Raw genomic sequence first — 19,479 nt, 5'->3', positions numbered from 1 at the left:
CCACAGGCTGCAAAAAAAGAGTAAACCAGGCTCCAGCCAAGAATTGCATGTTTTCGTTGCTTGAATACGAGGGTAAGCAAGAGAGAGATTCAAGGATTAAAGCGAGGGGGCAGACACCAGGGATGGACGGGAGAGATAGCTGGGAGGCTACGGGTCACCCTTTGAAAGCTTTGTCCTCATTTTCCCACCAGTGTTTTATACTCATCAAATTCCAGGCAGTTCAGCCGAGGAACTCCTGAGGTCCCTATGTGTCTCTGTAAATGAGCAGTAGATGTGCAAACCAGATTTACCACTGAATTACTCAGGGTTTATACCAGTGTTACTCCATCTATGTCCAAGAATCAAGCCCACAGTGTTGTAAAATGTGCGTAAGAGTAAATCCTCTTACACCGGGAGTGGGTATTTTGGCAATTCATTGCAACACCTCTCGCTGAGAAACTGCAACTCCGCAGAAAAAGCAAACAGTAATAAAGGATGACCCAGTAGCTTAGGAAACCCGAGCAGGTGTAAATCAATATGGCTCCCTCCCTGATTTACTCCAGCAAATGCCGTGGCTCTGGGAATCACTGGAGGACCTCTTCAGGTATTGAGGGCTAATAAATTGTTATTAATAAAATAGACTCTTCTGCCAGAGTGAGAAGAAATTCCTGTCGGAGTCAGGCTGGGGAGGCCGATGTGCTCCTCCACGGTGATGATGTGCAGAGCGCTCTGTATCCCAAATCTACTGGCTTCCCCCACCTCAACGCCGCTGTTAGTTGGAGACCCAACAAGCCACACAGAGATAGAAGCTGGGAACTGGGTGCAGGAGGTTGTAAGGAAAAGAGAGAAAGAGGAAGAAATTAAATAAAGAATCTGCTTTTTTTTTGTTTGGTTGTTTGTTTTTTTTTTTTGGTTTTTTTTTTTGTTTTTTTGTTTTTTTCAGCTCCCTGCCTTGCAAACGCGGCCGTCTGCCAGGCAGCTTACTTTCCTGTGGATTCAGAGGCAAATCCAACCTCCGAGCATCCCGTGCTCAGCTCTGCCCCGGGGGGAAGCCTGGGCACCCCAGCCGGGTACCCGCAGCCCTATCGCCCGCCTGACACCAGGGCTGTGCTTTATTCTCAGGACTGTTTATGTGGAATTGATTAATTCCTTAAAAAGAAAGTCAGCGTGGTGTTTTGTTGTGCAGTTTCATGGCTTATTTCCAGGCCGCACGTAGCAGGTTTATATTTAAATGCTTTATTTGGAGGATTTTGTTATTTTGCTGAAGCATGGCGAGGACATAGACCATGCTGAATTTTACTGTTTTCCAGATATGAATTTGGGTAGTTTGGACCCTATTTCCCTCCCGTACAAAGCCCATGACCTGCTCAGGGCAAGTCTCAAGCAGAATATGGCTGTTTGTTGACTAAAATCACTTGATCTACAACACTTTTACCATCAAACACCCCCGGCTCCACGCTTTTCAGAGCAGCATTTTGAAGAGGAGAGATGGCAGCCTGATATTTTTATTTTTTTTATTTTTATTAATCCTCTGTGATTCAGGAGTTACCATGGATAGCCAGGAGCAGATTCTTCCTTGCAAATTATGTCTTACCAAAGCAGAAGCACGTGCAACCTGCTGCAATTGGCGCTATTTTGCTCCCGCTTTGCACAGGAGTAGATTGCAAGGGGAAGCAGCCGTGCATCAGGGTTGCAATGCAGCTCCCCTCAAATATAAAGCAGATATAAGAGGAAAGGAATTAAGCAGGAGAGAGTCCAACCCTGGAGATTGCTCCAGGTTCTGGTTCTCTCCCCAGTTTTCCAAAGAATCGTTTAAAATGGTCCCAGGGATTTTATGACAGAGCAGGGAGTTTGGCCTTTTTTTTTTTTAATTTATTTTTTAATTTTTCCGCCGACGGAGCAGTGTGGCGTTTTCCAGGGGCCCGTTTTAAATTTTTTACTGCTGATTAACATTTTTGGACCGCGGCCTCTCAATCTGTTTCCTGCTTCAATTTACTGAGTGCTCATCGTGAAAAAAAAAAAAAAAAAGCCTAAAAAAAACCCCACACACAGAGAAAAAAAAAAAAAACAAACAAAAAACCACCATAAAACAAACCATGGAGGAAATGGTTGCGTTAATCATGTTAAATTAAGCTATGCTTACCCCGGGTTGGCGCAGATTTGGCCCAAATTATCAGGGTGGATTAATTAGAGACCTGATAACTCTATGTTTGATCAGGATGGATGCAAACTGGAGGGTGGTTTGCACGGTTTTGGGCGGCGGGGGGTGGGGTGGGGGGGTGCACTGGGGCACCCTGTGCTCATGGAGGTGGGGGGGTAATGCGGGGTGCTGGCCCTGGGGGTGCACGCACTGGAGCACCCCGTGTTTGGGGGGGGGGGGGGATGCACAGCCCTGGGGGTGCACGCACTGGAGCACCCCGTGTTTTGGGGGGGGGGGGGGGGATGCACAGCCCTGGGGGTGCACGCACTGGAGCCCGTGTTTGGGGGGGGGGGGGGGGGGATGCACAGCCCTGGGGGTGCACGCACCGGAGCACCCCGTGTTTCGGGGGGGGGGGGGGGATGCACAGCCCTGGGGGTGCACGCACCGGAGCACCCCGTGTTTCGGGGCGGGGGGGGATGCACAGCCCTGGGGGTGCACGCACCGGAGCACCCTGTGTTTCGGGGGGGGGATGCACAGCCCTGGGGGTGCACGCCCTGGAGCACCCCGTGTTTGGGGGGGGGGATGCACAGCCCTGGGGGTCCACGCACCGGAGCACCCCGTGTTTGCGGGGGGCGGGATGCACAGCCCTGGGGGTGCACGCACCGGAGCACCCCGTGTTTGGGGGCGGGGGATGCACGCCCCTGGAGGTGCATGCACCGGAGCACCCCGGTCCCGGGACACCCCCCCCGCCCGGGGATGGTGGGGTACGGGGAGGGGGTGTGTGGGTGGAACCATGAACACACCGGAACGCCCCATCCCCAGCGCTGCCCGCCGCGGGGTGCCCGTCCCGGCCGGTCCCGCCGCTCCGCACTGCGCATGCGTGCCGCTGGCTCTCCCCCGTCCCCCCCCCCCCCCTCCTCCCCGCCGCCGCCGCCGCCGCCGCGGTGCACTCTGGGACACAAACAAAGTGCCCGGGCCGGGCGGCGCGGCGGGAGCTCGGACGCCCGGGAACCCCCCCCCCTTCCCCCTCACCCCCCCCCTTCCTTCCCCTTCCTCCTCCTCTTCCTCCTCCTCCTTCTCCCCTCCCGGTGGCCAGCGCGTCGTGCACCCCCCCCCCTCCCCCCCCCCCGCACACCTTTCGCGGGGGGGTCGCGCGCGCGGTGCCCCCCACACCCCCCCCCTCCGCTCGCTGCCTGAGGGGGAGGCGGCGGCGGCGGCGGCTTCTTCTTCTTCCTCCTCCTCCTCCTCCTCCTCCTCCTCCTCCTCCACCGTCATGCCCCGACGCGGCCCCAGATAGGGGGCTCGGCCTCCCGCGCACGCCGGGCCTCAGCCGGCCCTCACCGACCGCAGGTAACCGGGGAGCGCGGCCGGGCCTGCTCCGGGGGGGGGGGGGGGGGGGGGGGTGAGGGGAGAGCGGCCGTTGGTTCCCCCTCAGGGGCGGAAGGGACGGCGCCCACCCCGAGGGGGGGGGGGGCGGCTCAGCTGCACCCCCCTGGGTCCGTCCCCCTCTTTCCCCCGCCTCTCGCCGCTATGTGCACGCGTGTTTCCCGTGGGGGGGCAGGTGTCTGAGCGTCCCCGGGGCTGCCCGCCTGCGGCTGGTTCCCCCCCCTTGGGTGGGGAAGGGGAAAAGAGGAGGAGGAGGAGGAAGGGGGGTGGCATTGCGCGGTGTGCTTCCTCCCTCCCCCCGCTCCCACGAGGGACCGTGGCACCCCCCCGCGCCTCCCAAGCGGGTTTCCCGTGTGTATATATGTGTGTGTGGGGGGGTGTTTGTCCTCTCCGGGCAGCCCCCGGGGGGAGGTTAATCGTGCTGCCTGTTGTGCGAGGTGTTGACGCGCATCCCTGCGTTGCCCGTGGGTGCACACGCAAACGTGTAGTTTCGGGGGGTGTGTGTGGGGGAGTTGTGTTGTCTCCTGCATCCCAGCGGGATACCTCTGCCTCTCTTTTCCACCACAGGCTTATGGGAGGAAAAGAGAGATTCCCACTAGCTGTTAAGCAAAGCTTGCTGTCCCTTTGTTGTTGTTTTTGTTGTGTTGTTTTTTTTTTCCTCTGCAACACCCCCTTCTGCGTATTCTTCACTGCCCATCTGCCAGGGTCTGCTGCGCTGCCTCTGCTTGCACCCGTGTCCACACACAGTGAGGATATCGTAGTGCTCATCTGCCGAGATCTGTTGCATGTTTTCCTGCTCTCCCTCCATGTATTCGGGGTTATGTTCCTATACGCAAACATAAACATTGGCAGATGGTGGAGGGGGGGGTATAGTCTGCTTCTTGCTTGCCAAAAGCCTATTGCCTCCTTTCATACACACAGGACAAGGGTACCGCTGCCTTCCAAAATCTGCTGTACTTCTTTCCAGGCACAGGTGTGCTGGGGAATACCTCCATGCTTGACCACCACAGCTTGTTAAATACATACACCCCAGGAGGCTTCTTCCTGCCTGCAAAAAGCTGCAAAGTTTTTTGGCTTTGTTGTTTTTATCCACCGGAATAAACATGCAGAAATCTTCCATCAAAGGCTAAGGGGACGACTGCTCCAGCCCATCTCTTTGCGCTGCAGAGCTTCTTCTGCTCGCTGATGAGGGAGGCTCCGTTGTCTTCTACGTATACACACGCACACCGGGGTTATCCCACTGACCAAAAGCCTGCGCGCCCGGCGTTGTGCGTGTTTGCGCCCACCAGGAAAGGTGCAGGCAGCGTTTCACCCGTAGCCTTTGGGAGGCAGGCAGGCATTTCTCCTAAACGCTGCCAGGGAGAAGGTTTCCACTGTTTGTCCTTTCATGTCTTGCGTGTTCCCGCAGACACCCAGCAGCAGCTGTTTCGGTGCCTGCCCCCAGATCGGAGTACTTCCTTGCTACACGTGCCAGAGAGGTCACCCCTTCTTGCCCACTTCTTATCTCTTCTTGGCCGCGCTTCATGGCTGCCTGTTACTTCTTTCATGACTGAGACTTTCAACCCTTTTTCTTCCTGTGCCCTGCTGCTACTGCAGTGCAATACTGTCAGGTTAAGCCTACCTTGTTTTTTGCTTTGACTTTTGGTTTTTTCTTTGCTCAGCAGTCCACTGGAGTAAAAAGAAGTAGGCTGCATACTTCTAGATATCTGCAGATCCCAAGCTGGAAACCACAGATCTAAAATACATTGTTTCTCATTTTCAGTTATATACATAATTTTTCCAGCCCAGGATCTATTCTGTTATTTCTAGAAGTCTCCTGCTTTCATTATTTTCCTCACGTGAGGTCTTTGGTTTGCCACACCGATATGGGGAATTTCTCAGGTTTCCCAGTTACATGTTTGCCCCTGCTTTCTCTCTGTGCTTCTGCCTGACATGAGGCTTTTCCCCTTTTTAAATTGTTACTTCATTTATCCTTGGGATGTCTAGCACAGTTGGCTTTTATTTAGGTGGAGGTCACCCAGTTCACCTCCTGAGTTGATCCCTGGCATCTAGCTGCATGTTTTCATAGATGAGGTGACGTGTTGTTTGTCATGTGCGGGGCACGCCTGCGGCACCGCTCTGCGGACCCTGCAAGGTGACACTGAGTGGGAATGGCTTTTGTGCAGGCGGGTCACAGACTAGCATCTGGGAGTCTTTTAGGGTATTTTGAGTGCGAGGTGCTTTTCTTCTACCATTAAGGTCTCTTACTGCGGCTTGACGTCTATGTGTGACGCAGCTCCAAGGTGTGATGCACCTGGAGACCTTGCCTGGGTTTAAGTGCATCTATTTAAGGAGATGGAGCTGAACAAGTGTTAACCTGCTAGCTGAGACACAGCTCTACCGGTATAAATGCCTCCATTGATGTAAAACTGTTTATACCAGAAACCAGTTACAATGCTCTAAGTGTCTCTCCCTAGGGACTACTTCTATTTAAACAGCTGGTTTTAATCCGAAACTTTAATTGGTGTGAACACTCCAAGCAGTCCCTTTCCAGGGGAAGGGAATTTCCATCCCTACTTTAGTCTCCCCAGGTGGATGTTGCATGGATGCTGGCTTGTCAGGAGGGAGCATAGTGCTCGCTTTCCCACACAGAAGGTTTCGTGCTGGTTTTGTTTACAGGGTGAGAGAATTCCTCTTCTTGTGACTGTGAGGTTTAGAGGAGGGGAGTGTCCTTATGTATTTCTGTAATACGTAAGAGAAGTAGTCAGCAAGTGAAACTGAATCCTTGCCATGTTTGTTGCAACAGGAGGTTAATCATAAACTCTGGCAACTTTGAAAAGGGGTGGTTTCGTTCTGTGGTGCCTGTAGCAAATGTGTGCTGTTAGGAGGGTCTGGTCAGCTGTTTGCTAAGAGGATCAAAAGCAAATAGAGCTTCCCCCCCCCATGTGAAGTTGAACAAGCGTCCAAGCGTTATTTTTGGTTGTATCCCGTGACTTGCTTGAAGGAGGCTTTTTATTTCTATGTCCTCCTTGTGAATGGATGTGTGATGCCTGTGCTAGGAGGTGAGTGGGGTTTGTGTGACTCGTTGCTGATGAGGAGAAGGTCTTGGGTACTTTGCTCTTGCATCGCTTGCTTCACATCCAGCGTTCGCTGTCATTGTCTGTTACATCTGGTAAACTTCTTTTTCAGTGGGCTGCAGGAATATTTGAGTGTATTCCTATGAGGAGATCTGGCAATACACGTAACTTCACTCTTTTTAGGCATTGTAATTCACTAGTTTAAGACGAAAGTCAAACTGTGAGAAAGCAGTGATGCTTTTGCTGGCACGTGACAAGGAAGGAGATGTCCCTTGACGTAGAAGGGATTGTCTGTTGACATTCTTCTATCTTGCCTGGTTGTAAGTAGGTTATCCCTGCTCAAATTATGCAACTGTGCAGACAGCCAGACTTCAGGAATTCCAAATACTTCAACGTGTCAAGTGCTGACTTCTAAATTAAATGCCATGGTTGCAGAGCGCGTTTGCAGTCTGTCACTTGAAATATGACATCAGTCTTGGAATCGCGTGTGGCTGAAAAGGGGCAGCAACTTAATTGCTTGTTTCTTTGAAAAAAAAGTGTTGTGTAAGAATGCAGGAACAAAACTGGGTGGGAGATGTGCCTCTACCTGTAATAGCGTTTCGATATGGAAGTAGGTGGTTAGCATTTCAGCAGTTATAGGCAGAAGAAAAAATCCTGAAAACATTGATTTATGTAAGTAGTTGAAACGCCTTACTCTGGCCACTGCTGTTGCCTCGGAAGATGCAGTTTCTAACATATAGATCTAATTAAATAATTGTGTACTTACTGCTAAGTAAACATAGGAGTCCATTACTCTTAACTTGCCTTGGAGATCAAATTGATTCTTCTAATGGTTTCGCTGGGTGAAAGCAAATGTCTAGTACTGTTTTGTACAAGGTGCCTAAATGAAATGGTGGTGGTAGGAAACGAACTGCAAACCTGATAAAATGGCATTTGAGTGTACGGATGGCAAGAGAGGAATTGTAATCGCTCAGCATTTCATTTAATTCTTACATTCCATTTAATCAAGTTAAGGAAGTGACTTAAACTGTGCATTATTTGTAGATAGCGTGGTTTTAATATATTCCAATTTAGGGAAATAATTATTTCACATGAACAGGTTTATCAGAGTACGTGAATGATGGGATAATAAGGCTTGCAAAATGTATGTTGGGCTCAGCATGTGGTCTATGGCAGTGGCCAGAAGGAAATCATTAGGGGCACAGTGGAAGAACCTACACAGCCAGCGCGGTGCTCACGCCTTGGCGCATCTACCAGCGGCAAAGGGTTTGGAGGTGGCCCGAGCTAGAGGCTATGTGCTGACAGATGTGTTTCATAGTGCCTGTTGGACCTGTCGTCTGTGGAGCTGCCTAGGCCTTTTGAACGGTTCATACCTGTAGCTTCTACAGTATACTCTGCGATGAACTCCACCATTTGTGCAAAAATAATTCCTGGGTTTTGTGGTTCTTTTTTTCTTTTTTTTTTTTTTTTTTAAATCTGTTGAATGGTAATCTCATTGAGTGCCTCCTAGTTTTTGTAGCATGAGAAAGAAAAAAGAATCTTTTTCCAGTCACCACCTCATTTGCAATTTTATAGATCTCTGTGTTCTCAGTTTTCCCTCTTTGTGTTTTGGTTTTGTTGTGTTTTTTTTTTTTTTTTTTTGTTTGGTTGGGTTTTTTTCCAAGCCGTATTGTCCCAGTCTATTTAGTACATCTGTCTGTGGAGGCTGTTCTACATCACTTTTTTTTTTTCTTTGAGCTCTGCTATATTGTTTTGAGGTGATTTGACCACAACATTTGTTTGCTCGCTTTACCCAAGAAGACTGAATAAAGGCAGTTTTTTCAGAGCATTAAGAGATGCTTTCTAATAAAGGGACACTTTGTAGCTCATCTGTGGTAACATTATAAGCATTTACTGTGTGTAATGTTTTATATTCAAAAGTACAAATGAACATAGTAATTGTAGTGAGAGCTATTTTAGTGGAAATACAGTTAGAGATACTGAAGAAGATCGCAGTTTATAAATCCAGCTACAGATGGTAGTTGATGCGGCATTTTCTGTTTGGATATTACCAAGAGTGCTTTATGGAACAACTGCAATTAGGGTGAGTGCTTGCCAGAGTTAAGTCGTTTGGAAGGTTTTGGAAGCATGGAGATGCCGTGTCCTGTGGAGACCCAGGAGCCCTAGAAATCACTAGTGGGTTAAGGGGCAAGTTGGTCCCATGTTAGAGGCAGGTATTTACGTAGTGTTGGAGCGCTGCAGGTCTGACAGCTCCTGCAGTTTTCTTTTCAGCATCTTGATTTTGTTTTGTTTTGGGTTGGTTTTATGTGGATAAACAGCCCTGCTAAGGAAGACCTACTTTGAGAAGTTTCTGGGAAATGTTAGTAAAGATGTTAAAGGCTTTAAAAAAACCCACAAAACTCTTCTTATCCCCAGCCTGAACCACGGATCTGCTTCTGTCAGTCCAGGTTTGGCCATACAAGGGAAGAAAGTTAGTAAGCTTGTATAGTTGCTGCTCACCTGATAATGTGATTTGTGGATAAATAAAAGGATTTTTAGTTTTGGGGTCCAAGAAGAACTCCTTTTAGGCATTTAATTTTGTCTGCATAAATGAGTCATTAGGAAAATAAAGGGTACACATAGTGCGAAAAGGGTGATGATACAACCACATTCCTGCCTTGCTTAAACTTGTTCAGGATTCTTTATAGCTGCTTCCGCTGGAAAGGTGGCTGCTTGTTTGTATGTCTGTGACACCTTGACTAGCTGGCCACGGTCCATGCTGTCTGGATTAGCGATGCCTTTTCACCTCTTCAGATTGTACGCGGTGTGTGACTTTGCCTTGATCTCTCCCCTTTGCTTTTTACGCAGGTTTTTCCATCGTGTTGCCTGTCAGTGCAGGCTTCCAGCACTCTGGGCGTTAATGGGGCTAGCGTGCTTCAGGGAGACTGAAGATTTGCATTGGGTTTCAAAAAAAATCGTTTATTGTAGTTAACACGTGGATTTCATTAAGGTGTAACACTTCCTTGCTAATCTGGAATAAAAATGAGAGAAGGAAAGCTGTCACTTTTTGTAATAAACCTCAATACTTCAAACAACAAATCGGTTGACAGGTAAGCTTTGTGCTGAACTAGTAAAAACTAGCACTTAGCCAAATTTGGCTGTCACAAACCTAATGATTGTGATATGCAGTTACAGTCATTTGTTTCTGTAAAATGAGGAGACAGGTTTGTCATTTCCAAGTGACAAAAATTAAAGCCTCGTGCACAAGAAGGTAGGAAGCACAGCCTGGGGGTGAGAGCGGAGAGGAGGGGTTCTTCAGCTACCAAAGTTTGGTTGCTATTGGCAGCTCTCGGGGCGTAACGCACCCGGTTAGGCCCTGGTTTTGTCTTGAAGGAAACAGAGGAGTAATTTCTTTTCCAAGCGTGGTTTTCACTGTGCCATCAATTAAAATGTTCTCTGAAATTGACCTTTTTCTGTCTGAAAACGAGGCATGTGCCCTTTTCTCTCTTCAAAGACATGTAGCAGGACTTGGCAATACTCTGTAATTAGGCATACACATGTGTGAGGAAGCACAGACACTTTTTTGGGGGGGTGTGGTGTTTGTGTTTTTGTTTTGTTTTGTTTTTTTTCTTTTTGACTCTTTCATGGATCTAATGCAGGAGTGTTACAAAGAAAATCTTCAACGGTACTAGAATATTTTGGTATGCAGATACAAAACCCATGCCATTTTTCTGGATATTTCTTTCACATACCACCAAAAAGGGCTTGGAGATTTTTGCTTTTGTAACTAATTTGGGAGGTAGGCTAAAGTAGTCTTTTTGCTGTATATTTTTCATAAATTTATGTTGATGTGCTTGCAGAGCTTCTGAAAGTGAAGACTGAAATGCTATGGGTAGCCATGGTAAAAGAAGAAAAAATAACTGTCTGGAACTAGTTTAAACTAGAAGGTTGCTGCCACGTGACAAATAAAAGTATTTTATGGATATTTTTTGTCAATTTGCAGTACTTAGAAGAATTTCATGTTCAACTTGTATTTTTTTTTTCTTTTGTGTCATTCATTTGTAGTGCTTTTAAAGACCAAAGACTATAAAACACAAGTTTCGCTTTTTATTACTCAGGGTGGGAAATTAAGAGATTTTGGGAAAAAAATTGCACAAAGGCGAAAGTGTAAAGAAGGTATTAAGGTCACATAAAAATTATGCATGAACACTATCATGGAAAGAGTGGTTAAATCTGAATGAATGCCTCGGGGATGTAACACATCAGTCCGTTCAGTATAATCTGATTATGTTCTGTGGGGCTCGCTTATGTGAGGATATGAAGAGGACTATGAATTCACTTGTTGCTTTTATTGTAGTAAAAAAAAAAAACAAAACAAAACAAAAAAGAGGTTAGCTCAGATGTTGATGGCACAGGCATCTCTAGCATGCGCTTTTGGGGCAAACCACTGTTAAACTAGAGATCTAATAGTTTGGTCGTGTGCTTTTTCAGAGAACTGGTGAAAACAGAAATTGAAATGTAGTGCATCAGTTGTGAACTGTCTCATACCTATCTAGTGAAGTTCACGCATTAATTTTTATTAAGAGAATAAATGTAACTGAGTATATAACAAGACCTTTTAGTGGTTACTACTCGTGTTGTTAAATGAGCCTCTAGTTTTAAGTACTCTCAGAAAATTTGCTTTTATGTGTTATATGGAACACTAATGTGAGATTCCTACAAGGGAAAGTTCAAAGTGCTGGAGGCTGGGGAAAGTGGCATTTATCTAGTTTGCTTATTCAACCATGTGAAAGCTATATTAGGCACATAAAGTTTATACTTTGCACTGCAGCTTCAAAAAGGCAACAAGTTAAATCTGAGTCCTTTGAAGTAGTGAATGGTAACATTCTGTCCTCTGAAGGAGCTGACTTCAAATGATCACACCAAAACTTGAAAACCTCTGTCGCGCTACGGAAAAGAAGACTTTTTGGAGGAGAGGGGGGAATACAGACTATGAAAATGCATGGAGTTTTTTGCATGTCATTAGGAATAAAGAGTAGCCAGAGTATTGTACCTGATTGTGTTCCTGAAGCTCTTTGCCCCTTCTGCACTGGGGTGGTGCAGCGTTACGGTTTTAAATTCTCTCCAGATAAATCTTAAATAAGAGTAGAGCTGTTGCATCAAACATGGGATTTGTTGGAGCCAGCAAACCTCAGTTATGTACAAAGTTACAGTCTTTTAAGAAAATGATGTTTGTCATCTTTATGTATCTGTAAATGGCTTCAAGAAACATCTTTGAGCTGTTGCGTAAAATCAGCCAGTGGCGTCAGATCAGCAATTTACATATGGCACACACTACTGTACTGCCCTGATTATCGTAATCTCTTCTTTTAATTAGATCCTGAGATTAAGAGCTGTCTTGCTGATCAGGGCGCTTAATGTATGCCCTATCAGTTCTAGCTAGTACATGTTTCTAGCTCAAACATCGTCTGGTTAAGTCAGATGCTCTGAAAAGACCTAAGCATAGTTTACCTTACAGACATGTTAAGGGAGAGCTGCGCAGTGAAGAAAAACACATCCCAAAACCCCCTTGAGAACCTTTCAGGAAGTTAAAATAGATATTAACAAATACCTGACAAAAAATGAGGTATTAAAATAGTCTGGTTGCTCTGTGAGCCTTTCAGTTAGCTATTTCATTTAATAGTGTGGAGATCTTACTCCAAAGTCACTTCTAACTAATTAGCTTCCAGGTCATAGCTCAAGTCCGTTACTAGCTCCCTAGTATGGAATGTCCAGGTTTTAATTTCGTACTGCTGGATTTCCCGTGAATTTCGTTGTTTCTAGGGCTCCGACTCTCAGTCATTTGTTTTTGTGTTGTGCTGATGATACATCTTAACCTTTTCGTCAGCATTTTTTGAGCCAGTGTCTCTACGGAAACACTGAGAGATCATTGCTAAAACAAGTCCTTATGGCACTTCACAGGTAAATTCTTTAACCTGTTATTTCAAGTACATGAATTACTTCTTTTCAGCCGGCTCCTTAGCCTCAGTTTGTCTATTCATCTCCTTCTTTTCACTAATAACTCTATATGTCATGTTATTCAAGCATTTTAATGAAGTTCTCCTCATATGTGACATTTCCTTTTTTTCTGAAAAATACATTATCAAGTCAGTTTGACATACTTTAGCTTCAGTAAACACAGGTGGTGTCCCATTTTCTGTTTGTTTTCTTAGTCTTCATTCTTCTTTTCTTCAGATTGTTTTCGTTTAGCCAGATTTCTGCAGTTGTATACACCTATAATCATATATCTTGGAGAGATGAAAACATCTCTAAATTTTTTAATAATCGAAGCTTCTGCACTAAACATTTGAGAAACTAAATTAACACTGTGTCAGTGTAGTCACGCGTTCTGGCAGGTGCCCCACAAATTGAGACAATCTTTGAACAGTCCTGACTCTTCTCCCGGTACATTAACACCTTTTCCCTGGAATTAAAATACCGGTTTGCATGTTTGTAATCACAGCAGTGCCTAATGGAAACATTTCTAGATTGACTTCTAATGAAAGGAGTGGTAACGTGTTTTACACACCTACAATGTGATCTTTAATCTTCAAGTTTTATCTAGACTAGGAGTTGTAGCTATGCTTTAATCTTCTTGCTGTGTTATTCTAGCATACTCAGTGCCTACGTACACAGCTCTTGATGTCTGTCAGTGGTTCTCAAGCTTTTTTGGTTACAAGCTGTTGTTAGCTCTCGGCTTCTCCCATCACTCAGAAGGGTCTGCTGTTGACCATGGCCCTTTACAGTGCTGAGCAGATGATTTTTCATTGCCCAGAAACCAGTGGGACCATTTCACAGTTGAATTTCACCATATATGTCTTGAATTCCAGCGCTGTAGCACTTCTACAGTTAATAATTTAATGATTTATCAGTGTATTGGTTATCTGCTCTAGAGCTGCCTCGTGACAGCTGTGAGTTTGTCAGCTGCAGAGACCAAAACTGTCATTTGTCTCTCCATTTGCCTGAGACATAAGTGGTGTGCAGTTCCTGCAATAGAAATTAAAAAGAAACGTTTACAGTAGAATTAAATTCTCTTGCCAATTTGAGATCAGTCAAAAGAAAGTCTTGCTGGCTGCTTCCTGTGGGCCATATAGGATATTGGGATGATGATAAGGGCCGAGGATAAATCTAGAAGTGTCACTGTCACGAGGAAATGCCAAGCCAGAGCTGCACGAGAGCCTGCTGCAAGTATGTGACTGCTGGTGAAGTTAATGAATGTGGCCTTGGCATCTGTAATCTATTACAGTCAGGCAGATGACTTCTTAATTCTGCCAGCTGCAGGCATTGGAAGAGCTCCTTTCTGAGTTCCAGGACATGCTTGGGGGTTTCAGACTGATACAGTCAGCAAAGGACACACCGATTTGGGCTGACACATCCTCCAGTAAGTTCTGTGTCTTGTTCTTTTCCATCACTGAGAAGTTTTCAAAAGGTTTGTAGAGTCGCTGTTAGCAGCAGATCCAGCTTGGTTTGGGTGCGTGCATTTCCGTCCTCTCTGCTCTGTGCTGGGCTCTAACGTAGGCTCCTCTTTCGGCTGTAAGACTTCTTCCTATCAGCCTGCACCCAGGCTCTCTTTATCTAGTATCTCCTGCCACGCTGTCAGAACATGACCGCTGAATTTTTTTATCCAACTTCTTCGTTTCCATGCAAATGACTGATCAGGAAACTCAAACAAAAATCCCAAAGACTCGTTGTGCTTTATGTGTAGAAACAGCAACTCTTGAAAAACGGTGATGATTTAGCTAATGGCTTGCGGCTATTTCTTTGTTATGACCTCATGGTTCAAGACCAATGGGTCTGTGATATGTTTTATGTTAGTTTTAACATTCTAAAATAAAAACAGTAGACACATTCCTCTCATTCATTATAGTAGATGTTGCTTTTTTTCATGTATTTAGCAAACATCTTGTGTTTATATGCTGAGGCAGTCTTGCAGCATGCGGAAGACTGATCTTCTCTGGAATCTGTACACTTCTTAATTGGAGCTTTATCATTTAGAACCAGTGCAATCGAGATGTTTGGAGCTAACCAAATATTTCTGATTTGTTCTTGGTCTGTATTGCTTTAGCAGCAGGTATCATGCTGTTTGTCTTTCCTATTCACGGTGTAAAAAAAAAAAAAAAATTCTGCAAAACCGAGGAGGAAGTAGAAGAGCATGCTAAGGTGCTGCCTGTCTTTTGGCAAACAAAGTCAAAATAAAGTAACAGGAGCGTTAGAAATAAATGAAGTGCAGGAGTGGATCGCAAGAACAGTGCCTTTTCCTGTCCTGCCTCACAGGGGAGGTCTGTCAGTATGTTGTTACCAGGGTCTCTAACAAAATGCTTTGGCTTTTCTCACAGGCCCCTTCAGTTCTGTTCAGATCAGCTCTGAGTCAAGACAGCCGCGCTAAGTGGACGCGTTTCTCACCCTGCGTGCCAGGAGGGCAGTGGCGGTTGAGGGACAGGCTCCTGCAGTTTGGAAAGAGTCCTGTCCAGGAGCACGCTCTGTTCAGTCTAAACTTTGCAACCTACTTCAGGGCGATGAATGAGGATGACAAAACGATTTTGGTGAGCAGGTCCTGGGCTCATCGTGACAAAAGCAGAGGAGAGAATTTACACGGAAACCGGAGCACTTTCATTAGCCGCACACCTGGGGCATATCGGGTTCCTCACCACTGAGTAAACCACATGTTCCTGCATGTGGAGAGCTCGAGTTCAGTTCATCCAGTGGCAGCATTGGTTTCCGACCAAAGCTGACACCTTGATATTCCTAAGAGTTAAACCAGAAAGCCAGAATAGGTGAAGTTTTTGCTATCTCTTGTATGGTAATATACTTCAAGAAGTTAATTAGATTAGCTTCTTTTAAAAAACCAACAGCAATTAAGGCACAGTTTTCAAAACTAGTCCTTGGGTTTTAAGTGATAAATTGCAGGGAAGATAAGTGGCTGGCATCTCGAAGAGGAGGGCTATCACCCCCCTCTAAATTCAACACTCAGCTGAAGCTCCAGTCATGCAAACCATTTTAAGATAATTTGTATTCTGCTGCGAGGGGAAAGGAGTCTGTTGTTACTGAAAAAATTGCACCCTGAACTTGTAAATGTTTTCTAATTTTGTCCTTTTGGAAATATTCTCTTGCAACTGACCTACCATCTCAATTTACAACAAAACCATTTTGTAGAATAAATTGATATTTTTGGCACCCCACTACTTGTCTCAGTGATTTCACCAGCTTTGAGAATTAAAATGCACCTACCAGATTTGCATCATGCAAATCCACTTCTGAGTGGATCATCTGAGTCATTATTTTCCTATCTACATTAAAGATTAATGTTTTCAATAGCAATGATAAGGTGAGTCAGTGCTCTAATTGTGATCTAGGACTTTGCTGTGCCCTCACACATCTTCTTTCTTCTCATGGCATGTTACAGTTAAAGCTTTTGCTTTCTATTATTACAGGGTTTAATTTGGGGGAAACTTAAGAGATCTGTTAGGAATATGAAACAGATGTTTCATCGATACTCTGGGCCTTCCTTGTTCCTGAGTAATTATTTTGGAAGAGGATCTGTTGGATACTTTTTCTCTTTGTCCTTTGCAGATAAATACTATTCCTGGTCTGTCAGAGAACTTAATGTGAAAGAATAATGTCTGCTTTTGCACCTGCCTCTGTTTCCTGTCCTGCAGAGGTTTACCTTGGTTGGTACCAAGCAAGTAAAGTTACCGTGGACCCCGGTGCAGCTCAGGATTTCCACATGTGCAAATCTTTTCAGCAATTTTGTGTGAAGAGTTACAGCCTTTGTGCTTTGCCTTTGTAAACCACTGGCAATGACCTTGCCTGGATCCTTAAAAATTCATTTAAGAGTGGCAGGGGGCTTCTTGCCATGATGCAGTTTCCGCAAGTGTTAAAAAGAGGCCTGTGTGCATAGAGCTCATCTTTCATCTGAAAATGGTGCAGACGTGGATCAGTTAGAACTATTTGTGTGCACTTACACATTTGAAACCATAGCTGCTTCTTGACAGTGTCTTAGTCTAATTCTATTGAAGCTTAACTCTAGTTGTGAAATATTGCCTGCAGCAGCTTTTGGTGGTCTGTACCTAAAACTAAGGAAGATCATCTTTTGGAAAGTGTCTTTGCCAGGAATTTTTCAGAAGAAGAGGTGGCTGCTTGTGAAGCAGCTTGCCACTGTAGCATCCTTGGAAAGTGCTCTTGCAAAAAAAAAAAAAAAAAAAGGATGGCGAACATAGGTACAAGCTTGTGCTAACAAATGCTTTCTGTGAGCGACGCTAATGGTAGATGGAGTCAGTGGCCTCAAAAGCTCTGGCACATGAACTTGTCAAAAATGGTGTGCCAAAACCCCAATTTTTACAAAGTAAATGGCCTTATCTTATCAAATGCAGTACTTCTGGAGTATGTAGGAAAAGCACAACACACTCTTTTATATGCCTTCTACTGTGAAAAGGAATATTGCTGCTAAGAATAAATAGATGGATTGTAGCATTTCGAGTCTTCAGCTTGCTATGTGAAATTGCTCTGCCATTAAAGCTCCCAAGTGGACTTCTCCAGAGTTACTCATCTCACTGTCAGCAGTTTTCGCTGGGCAGACAAACGGTCTTCCAGGAGGACTGTCCAGGGTGCAGCTCAAGAGCCCTGTCCAACAGCAAAAGCCTCCCACAAGCTCCTTAAACCGGAAAATGCCTGAAAATTGTCCTCTTCAGTGAAGCTGGGAGGAAAGGAACACAGGAGCAAGTTCTGTGGGAGTGGTTTGGGGAATAAAAATCTGGTTCCCAAACCGAGAGACCAAGGACCAGGTCAGCCCAGTACTGAATGCTCTCCTGTTTTTTTGCAGGGTATGGTATCACCTCAACCTCCGTTTATAGGCTGCAGCTCGGCATCTATTTCAGGTTTTAACATAACGGTGTTTATGAAGTCGCTATCCTAACACTAGCTCCTTTGTGCACTTATGGTTTGAAGTATGCTGTCCTAGAGGAAATTGAAGTTCTGAAACACTGCATACTTATCTGGATGGTTCATTTCCCTGGTCCAGTCACCCACTGCAGCTAAAGGTTACAGGTTTGCATTCCACAGATTCCAGTACACCAAAGTGAATACTGCACATTGATGTAATTTTGAGCACAGGAACCTTGTGTTTGCCTTCTCTTTTTCATAAATGCTGTCAGGCTTGGCAGTGGTGGCCTGAGTTCACACCAGGTTTACTGACCTGACTTAAAATACATTTTTAAACAAAGTTTAGAAAGTGCTGTTGATTCATTTGCAACAAGAGCAGTTTGGCAGCTCCAGCCAGCAGTTTTGTCAAGTGAAGCAAGGCAAGATTTGTAGTGGGAAATAGTACCTTTTATTAGGCCAGCTGGTGTTGGGGGAAACAGATGCGTGTTTAGATAAACAAGTGTTTCAAGTCTGAAATAGAAATATCAAACTTGAAGTTAAGTACGCGCTAAGAGCAGTTGTTCTAATTCAATTATAAACTTAATTATACTAACGAGTTAGGCAGTTTGAGGGAGCAAGGGGTGCTGGTACCTATGTAGCACAGTGAGAAGCTGACAGAGATAAGGTGGTCCAGGTCACACCTTTATCTCCACAGAAGGTTTGTCTGTGTTTGGGCTGCTGCTGCTGTTTATGGGATGATGCTGTAACCAGTGCCCAAGGAGTGGTCTGGGTTAAAAATAAATTTCAAAACCAAGATAACTAGTGATCTAATTTACACCATGGCCTCACAGTTGAATGAGTGTACCAGAGGGATGGGTGAGCATGAGGGTGGGAATTTCCTAAGCTTTTGGGTCACAAAAGCCAACATGGCTTTTGAAGTCTGTTGGTTTTCAGAAAATACTCAGAAAATCTAGTGTTTTCATGATATTTTGTAAGTTGCCATGAGTCAGGATAGAGGGTAAAAGTGGGGTAGTAGTTTTATGGTGTTAAAAAATTATTCACTTCTGTTGTAAAATGATGTAGCTAAGTGAGAAACTGAATGCAAACTGCTCCGTTAGTTTGATTCACTGACTATTCTATAAAAAAAAAAAAAAAAAGAAAAGAAAAGAAAAATATTATTATAGGTACCATGTTTCAAAATCAATGATTTGAGTTGTAACATTAGGCAGCAGGTGAATAAAGAGCTGACTTTTGGGTCCATGGGAGTAGGCAGGTCAAATAAGCAATTTTTAAAAATTCTGTTACGGTTTCTTTTCCATTTCCACAACATGGTATACACTTTCACATGTTTACTGTTTCTAAGCACAGAAACCTGACATGTGTTTAATCATTGTCCCAAAACAGTGTATGTGAATTGGTAACTGTTGCTAAAACTTGTTTTTCAGTAGCCTTGAAACAGTAACAATGAGCTAAGTTTCTTTGAACTACTTAAAGGTCAGGTCTATATTAGTGCTCCTAGGATTTAAAAAAAAAAAACAAAAACAAAAAAAAACCGAACTAATTTTCAAATGAATTGTACAAAGGCTTTAGTACAGTAGCACTTACCTTCAGACTGCTTTTGGCTAGTAGTGGGGAAAATTCTTGCTCTGCAAGTCCTGAAGTGTTGGTGTTTGAGTTCTCACCTTGTCCAGGGATCTGCCCTTTGGTGGTGAATCCCCCCACATTTCCAGTGCAGGAATGCAGGCTGGAAAAACCATTCTCTCGAACTGTAAGTGTCTGTGACAAAGTTAAATCAGCCCATTAAATACAGGCTGAAGTGTCCCACTGAGAATATCTTTTGAAAGTGTCTTTAAATTTCACCGTGTTTCTCTTGAACTTTGAAATATTCTAATGTATCATGGGCCAGGGCATCCGCGTGTGCGTGGGGATTGTGGGGAGGAGGAGCCATGCTGCCAGCAGCTGGGAAGGAAAAGCAAGCCACTGTTTCTTTGCTACCAACCCCAGCCCCTGCTTACAGAATCACTGATGGTTTGTGGCTCAGAG

General features: G+C 45.0%; 1 protein-coding gene across 6 annotated transcripts in view; it reads left to right on the top strand.

The window, feature by feature from the left end:
* Positions 1 to 3,298: 3,298 nt before the first annotated feature.
* ZBTB44 (zinc finger and BTB domain containing 44) overlaps positions 3,299 to 19,479 on the top strand; it is a 44,247-nt gene continuing 28,066 nt past the window's right edge. For all 6 annotated transcript variants that reach the window (XR_006166045.1, XM_042800491.1, XM_042800490.1 and 3 more), the window contains exon 1: positions 3,299 to 3,469. The gene's annotated coding sequence lies outside the window, so the exon portion shown is untranslated. The remainder of the gene's footprint in view (positions 3,470 to 19,479) is intronic.

This window comes from Tyto alba, unplaced genomic scaffold (genome assembly GCF_018691265.1).
Source record: "Tyto alba isolate M040663 unplaced genomic scaffold, T.alba_DEE_v4.0 Super-Scaffold_32, whole genome shotgun sequence".
NCBI classification, from domain to species: Eukaryota; Metazoa; Chordata; class Aves; order Strigiformes; family Tytonidae; genus Tyto; species Tyto alba.
Note: the sequence above shows the minus strand (reverse complement) of the source record. Positions and strands in the feature narration are given on the sequence as shown.